The sequence below is a fragment of the Chiloscyllium plagiosum genome, chromosome 36 (assembly GCF_004010195.1).
Source record: "Chiloscyllium plagiosum isolate BGI_BamShark_2017 chromosome 36, ASM401019v2, whole genome shotgun sequence".
NCBI classification, from domain to species: domain Eukaryota; kingdom Metazoa; phylum Chordata; class Chondrichthyes; order Orectolobiformes; family Hemiscylliidae; genus Chiloscyllium; species Chiloscyllium plagiosum.
In genome coordinates, this window is record NC_057745.1 from 31090313 (window position 1) to 31097818 (window position 7506).

At 47.0% G+C, this 7506-nt stretch overlaps 1 non-coding gene across 1 annotated transcript; it reads right to left on the reverse strand.

The window, feature by feature from the left end:
• Positions 1 to 583: 583 nt before the first annotated feature.
• LOC122541137 lies at positions 584 to 702 on the reverse strand. The gene has a single exon (XR_006309528.1). It is a non-coding gene; the product is annotated as a 5S ribosomal RNA (ribosomal RNA).
• Positions 703 to 7506: the final 6804 nt, after the last annotated feature.

Below are 7506 nucleotides of genomic sequence, written 5' to 3' on the forward strand. Positions count from 1 at the left end.
TCAAAGGATTGGACTCTCTGGCGGCAGGCAACATGTTTCCGCTGCGGGGTGAGTGCCGAAACAGAGGACACAGCTTAAAAATACGGGGTAGACCATTTAGGACAGAGATGAGGAGAAACTTCTTCACCCAGAGAGTGGTGGCTGTGTGGAATGCTCTGCCCCAGAGGGCAGTGGAGGCCCAGTCTCTGGATTCATTTAAGAAAGAGTTGGATAGAGCTCTCAAGGATAGTGGAATCAAGGGTTATGGAGATAAGGCACGAACAGGATACTTATTAAGGATGATCAGCCATGATCATATTGAATGGTGGTGCAGGCTGGAAGGGCAGAATGGCCAACTCCTGCACCTATTGTCTATTGTCCGCCTTTCCTGACTGCCACCCGCAGACAGCGTGCAGCCCCAATCCCTTTCTTTCCGCCTTTCTTGCTGATTTTGGCAGCGCTCCGCTCTCCTCCCCTCCGTGTCTCGTGCCTGCAGGAGACTGATGCCAGGCAGAGCAGCAGCAGCAAAAATAACCTGCCGCTCCATTGCCTGGCACAAGACAAGTGCAGAGGGGTGGCTTGAGCAGCCACTGCTGGCGGAAAAAGCCTACTGCACCTGGTATTCCCAGGCGGTCTCCCATCCAAGTACTAACCAGGCCTGTGTCTGCTTAGCTTCCGAGATCAGACGTGATCGGGCGTTTTCAGACTAGTATGGCCGTAGGGGCTGGCCCCTGCCTTTTCTCCCTACTTCATGGCGTGCTGGCCAGCCACATTTTCTTTCTTGCTCTTTCTCTTTATCCCCTTTGGCTTTTTTTTCTCTTTTCTCTTTGCTCTTCCTCCTCCGTGCGTGCTTCCCTCCCTCCGTCCCTCCAGCTGCCTTTCTGGCCAGCCCTTGCCCACCAGGCTCCTGTAGTCTCCCACATCCCCACACAGGCGAACTGCAAGCCCTCCCCCTGCTTCATAGGGCCGCAGCCTGCATTCTCTCATCCTTCCACACTCCTCCACCCCTCCATTTCGGAATGCCAGGCACTGACCAGTGGGGTACCGCACGGATCAGTACTGGGACCGCAGCTTTTTACAATCTATCTTCAGGATATACAAGATGGTATTAGCAATAACATTCGCAAATTTCATCAGCTGGGTGGCAGGGTGAAATGTGATGAGGATGTTAGGAGATTACAGGGTGACCTGGACAAGTTAGGTGAGTGCTCAGATGCATGGCAGATGCACTTTCACGTGGATAAATGGATCCTTATCCACTTTGGTGGCAAGAACAGGAAGGCAGATTACCACCTAAGTGGAATCAATTTAGGTAAAGGGGCAGTACAGAGAGATCTGGGGGTTCTTGTACACCACTCAATGAAGGTAAGCATGCAGGTACAGCAGGTAGTGAAGAAGGCTAATAGCATGCTGGCCTTCATAACAAGAGGGATTGAGTATAGAAGCAAAGAGGTCCTTCTGCAGCTGTACAGGGCCCTGGTGAGACCACACCTGGAGTACTGTGTGCAGTTCTGGTCTCCAAATTTGAGGAGAGACATTCTGGCTATTGAGGGAATGCAGCGTAGGTTCACGAGGTCAATTCCTGGAATGGCGGGACTACCTTACGCTGAAAGACTGGAGCGACTGGGCTTGTGTACCCTTGAGTTTAGAAGACTGAGAGGGGATCTGGTTGGGACATATAAGATGATCAAAGGATTGGACACTCTGGCGGCAGGCAACATGTTTCCGCTGCGGGGTGAGTGCCGAAACAGAGGACACAGCTTAAAAATACGGGGTAGACCATTTAGGACAGAGATGGGGAGAAACTTCTTCACCCAGAGAGTGGTGGCTGTGTGGAATGCTCTGCCCCAGAGGGCAGTGGAGGCCCAGTCTCTGGATTCATTTAAGAAAGAGTTAGATAGAGCTCTCAAGGATAGTGGAATCAAGGGTTATGGAGATAAGGCAGGAACAGGATACTGATTAAGGATGATCAGCCATGATCATATTGAATGGTGGTGCAGGCTCGAAGGGCAGAATGGCCTACTCCTGCACTTATTGTCTATTGGTCTCTTGGTGTGGTGTGACAGTCTCCCAGCCTAGACGTCTCTTGGCCCGGTGTGACAGACTCCCAGCCTAGAGGTCTCTTGGCCTGGTCTGAAAGTCAAACCCTAGTGGTCTCTTGGCCCGGTCTGAAAGTCCTAGCCTAGTGGTCTCTGGGCCCGGGGTGACAGACTCCCAGCCCAGTGGTATGTTCGCCTGGCATGGCCTCAGCATTGACCTCCAGTCTCGAGGTGATTTCTCAAAGTGCAGACTTACTGTGGCTAAGCGCTTAAAGATTTCAATGTTTGAACTTTTAGCTTTATTTCTATATTTTCTGCTAGGTCTGCAATGTTTAACTTTTAATCTTATTTTGTATGTTTTATGCTTTACTATAATCACTGCAGTGTTTAACTTTTAACTTGCTCTTTGTTGTGTCTATGCGAGTGATATCATACACTTTCCACTGTATTCCTGTACTGCTGTACACAACAATAAAATCAAAATCAAATCAAATTAAAACAGCTGAAAGTTTATCAGGATTAGTTGGGAATGTGGAGGTTATAATCAGAACAAGCTCAAGAATTATAAATTAGATTTTATTGTCACATGAACTCAAGTACAGGGATACAGAAGTATCATGAAAAACAGGTTGTAAGTTTACTCGCTGAGCTGGTAGATTTGTTCTCAGACGTTTTGTCACTGTGTGAGGTAACATCATCAGCGAGCCTTCAGTGAAGCATCATGATGTCACTGGAGAACACGACTACCAGCTCAGTGAGCAAACCTACAACCTGACCCACAACACGAGCTACAAAATCACCAAGAAAAACGTACAAAGCTGCCACTCCCAGCACCATACTAGGCACAAAGTATCTAGGTGTAAAATCTTAGGTACAAGTAGAAAATTAACAAAATAAATTAAAAGTACAGCACCACAGTTCTCAGTATGAAGTAGCCAATTTTTTAAAAAGTTCAAAATGACAGTCCTTCTTTAGCCATGGGCCTGCAATCGCCCCACACGTGGGGGCTCACACTCCCCATGAGGGATGGGCCTGAACTCTCCCCTGTGCTGGGCCCGACCTCTCCCCCGCACTGGGCCTGACCTCACCCCTGCGCTGGGCCTGACCTCACCCTAACGCTGGGTCTGACCTCTCCCCCACCCTGGACCTGACCTCTCCCCAGCACTGGGCCTGACCTCTCCCTCGCGCTGGGCCTGTACTCACCCCCACGCTGAGCTTGACCTCTCCCCCGCGCTCGGCCTGACCTCATCCCCATGCTGGGCCTGATCTCACTCCCGCACTGGGCCTGACCTCTCCCCCTCGCAGGGCCTGATCTCACCCGCACGCTTGGCCTGACCTCACCCGCATGCTGGGCCCGACCTTTCCCCCGCACTGGGCCTGACCTCACCCCGTGCTGGTAATGATCTCACCCCCGTGCTGGGCCTGACCTCTCCCCTGCACTGGGCCTGACCTTAACCCTGTGCTGGGCCTGACCTCTCCTCCCCGCTGGGCCTGACCTCTCCCCTGCGCTGGGCCTGACCTCTCTCCTCTAATGTCTTCACTTTAAGCAGAAATATCTGGGCCAATTCAGTCCCCTGGATTACTAGTCCAATTGCATTTTCACAATCCCACCAGTGAATCCATTGCAAGCATTTGAGACAAATGAGTGGCTGTGGACATTGGTTACTTATTCAATACAAATTCTACCACCTGCCATGAAACAAGGCCAGAACATTAGCTGAGTTTCTAGAGTAATAGATCTAATGATAATACCACAAGGCCATTGCCTCCCCTTTACACCTCAGTGAGTACACTTCTGAGGACTCATGTGCATCTTTGAATCCAGTTACTTGGACCACTTGCTTCAGACTCTCTTTCATACCTGTTCTCCGAATTTCTCTGCTGCACGCACCCCATGATGTTCCGTCACCTCATGTTGTACTGTTGTCTCTAGCTTTTCCTTGCTGCCAAAAAGATCATGTATGTATCTTAACCATTTCCAAATTAGTGGGTAATACAAGTGAACCTGCTGCCTCAATTAATCTACTGTCGCATGCTGTTGAATTTTAAATTAGTTAGGAGGTATGGCCCTAATACTAAATTTAGTCTCTATAAATACCATTACATTCTGAAGGAGATCTATGGTAATTGCGGTGAGGAGGTCAGGAAGACATTAGTTTAATCACATTCAGGGAAGTCCAAAACCTGGCCAAGAGCAGAAAGAAACAATTAGGCAGCAATAGGCAGCTCAGACTCCAATCTATCAGTGATTAATTATACAATGCTACCTGCTCATCATAGAGACAATATTATTCAATTTCTCCACAACCTCCTTTGACACTGGGCTGAGAGCAGCTAAAACGAGCATCATCCTTCAGCAATTCTGTGCTCCTGCTTTGCTCGCTCCTTCCTGTCTCTTGAACTGACTTGTTAACGTTAATATATCTTGCACACGTTAACCCACAACAACAACTTGCATTTGTACAGCAGCTCCAAGCAAGTAAAAACATCCCAGGAAATTATCAAATGAAGATTGACTGTGAGGCACGTAATGAGTTGGGAGAGATGACTGAACGATTGGCTGCAAAAGTGGTTTTAAGAAGTATGATAGAGGTTGCAGTGACAGATATGCAGGTCCCTTCAACTGTCAATCAGAACAGCTCCAGAGTTGGATCATTGAATTTTAGGTTCTTCCCTGGAGTGGAGTTGGCTTCTGGACAGGGAAAGGTGAAAACTAAGGTTTGTACTAAACAACAGACAAAATAAAATACTTGTAAATCTCTGAAATTCTTTTGCTGCCTAATTCGACATGCGAGTATCAGTCTATGAAGCGAAGGAGGATCGATCATATTTCAAGCGTATTTGCTTGTCAACAGTAATTAAAGGGAGAATTGCCTGCAGCTGACTTCAGATTAAAGCACATTAACTGCCAGAAAAGAAGCTGGTGGAAAGTGAAAAAAAAAACTTCAGGGTCAAATAGGTGTTGTATCAAAGTGTGTCAACGGGTGAAGTCATCAATCTGCCATAGCGCACACAATGTTAGGAAAGCACAGAATTGGGATACTTTTTTAGTTCCAAGTTGTGGCTAAATGGGTGGTATAGATTTCGGTCGTCAGGCCCCAATTATTGACAATCAATATTAATAACTTGGATACAGGGGTGGAATGTACTACAGCCACATTTGCGGATGGTTCTGCAAAGATAGGAAAGTTATAAGTTTACAAATCAATATGAGGGCAGACCGGCTGTGCTTTTCCAGCACCACACTTTTTGACTCTGATCTCCAGCATCTATAGTCCCCACTTTCTCCTTACAAATGAATATGGATCGGTTTGGTGATTAGGCCAAAATTCACCAAATGGTGTTTAATGTGAGAGAATGAAAAGGCAACTTCTTCGCTAATTGAAGAGAAGCTTAAGAGTGCTTCCGTAGGATCTGGGTGTCCTTGTCCATGTGTTGCAGGAAACTGGTTTGCAGGTACAGCAGGTAATAAGAAAGATAACTGGAATTTTGGCATTTATTGCGTAAGGAATGGGGCTCAGTGGTTAGCACTGCTGTCTCACAGTGCCAAGGACCCAGCTTCGATTCCAGCCTCTGTGTGGAATTTGCACATTCTCCCTGTGTCTGTGTGGGTTTCCTCTGGGTGCTCCGGTTTCCTCCCACAATTCAAAGATATACAGGTTAGGTGGGTTGGCTATACTAAATTGCCCGTAGTGTCCTGGGATGTGCAGGCTGGGTGGATTAGCCATGGAAAGTGTGGCGTTACAGGGAAAGGATTGTGGGTCTGGGTGGATGGTCTTTGGAAGGTCAGTGTGGACTCGATGGGCCAAATTGTCTGCTTCCACACTGTAGGGGTCAATATAGGGTAGGGGAGTGGGTTTGTGTAGCTTACTCTTCAGAGAATCGGTGTGGACTTGTTGGGCCGAAGGGCCTGTTTCTATACTGTAGGGAGTCTAATCTCATCTCAGCAAATGGCCAAATGGATCATTTGGAGCCATTCATTTTTTCCTGAAGATTCTCATAAACATTATCCTTGATAGCAAAGGAGAAGATTTTATCACATTGATATTTTTAGCACACATTGATGTGATATTTTTACTTATATGTGAATAAACAAATATTCCCAATGTGCATAGTGTTACATTGCTGTTGTGATACTTAGAGTAATAATTAAAATCCCTACATTCGGCCCATGGAGTTGCTGCACAGAGCATCCCACCCAGACCCAGCACCCTACCCAAATCCCATAACCCTATATTCACGAGGACCAATCCACCTAACCTGCACATCTTTAGACTTGCCTGAGTACCAACCATTTCTACTTGGGGGTAGGATACTGCCACGGGCCCCCTTTCCTATGCTCGTCTCAGGACTGTGCCATCGTCAAAAAGTCTCAGTACAGGAAGCAGTTTTCCTTGATAACAAATGTAGTTTGTTACTTTTCTGTAACTGTACACAGGCTACATGAATTCTTGCATATTAACTAATATTAACAAGAGGTAGGTAAGATAAATTTGTCTCCAAAGGATTCCAAAGTATCTAGAACATTCTGCTCTAATCTCTGCCTCATGGCTGCGCTATTAGAGTAATAGAGATGTACAGCACGGAAACAGACCCTTCGGTCCAACCCGTCCTTGCTGACCAGATATCCCAACTCAATCTAGTCCCACCTGCCAGCCCATATCCCTCCAAACCCTTCCTATTCATATACACATCCAAATGTCCCTTAAATGTTGCAATTGTACCAGCCTCCACCACATCCTCTGGCAGTTCATTCCACACACGTATTACCTTCTGTGTGAAAATGTTGCCCCTTAGGTCTCTTTTATATCTTTTCTCTCTCACCCTGAATCTATGCCCTCTAGTTCTGGTCTCCCCAACCCAGGGAAAAGACTTTGTCTATTTACCCTATCCATGCCCCTCATAATTTTGTAAACCTCTATAAGGTCAACCCTCAGCCTCCAACGCTCCAGGGAAAACAGCCCCAGCCTGTTCAGACTCTCCCTATAGCTCAAATCCTCCAGCATCCTTGTAAATCTTTTCTGAACCCTTTCAAGTTTCACAACCTCTTTCCGATAGGAATAGACCAGAATTGCACGCAATACTCTGACCAATAAAGGAAAGCATACCAAACGCCTTCTTCACTATCCTATCGACCTGCGACTCCACTTTCAAGGAGCTCTGAACCTGCACTCCAAGGTCTCTTTGTTCAGCAACACTCCCTAGGACCTTACCATTACGTGTATGAGTCCTGCTACGGGTCCAGATCCTGTTGTAATCTGAGGTAATCCTCTTCGTTGTCCACTACACCTCCAATTTTGGTGTAATCTGCAAACTAACTAACTGTACCTCTTATGCTCACATCCAAATCATTTATGTAAATGACAAAAAGTAGAGGACCCAGCACAGATCCTTGTGGCACTCCACTGGTCACAGGCCTCCAGTCTGAAAAACAACCCTCCACCACCACCCTCTGGCTTCTACCTTTGAGCCAGTTCTGTATCCAAAT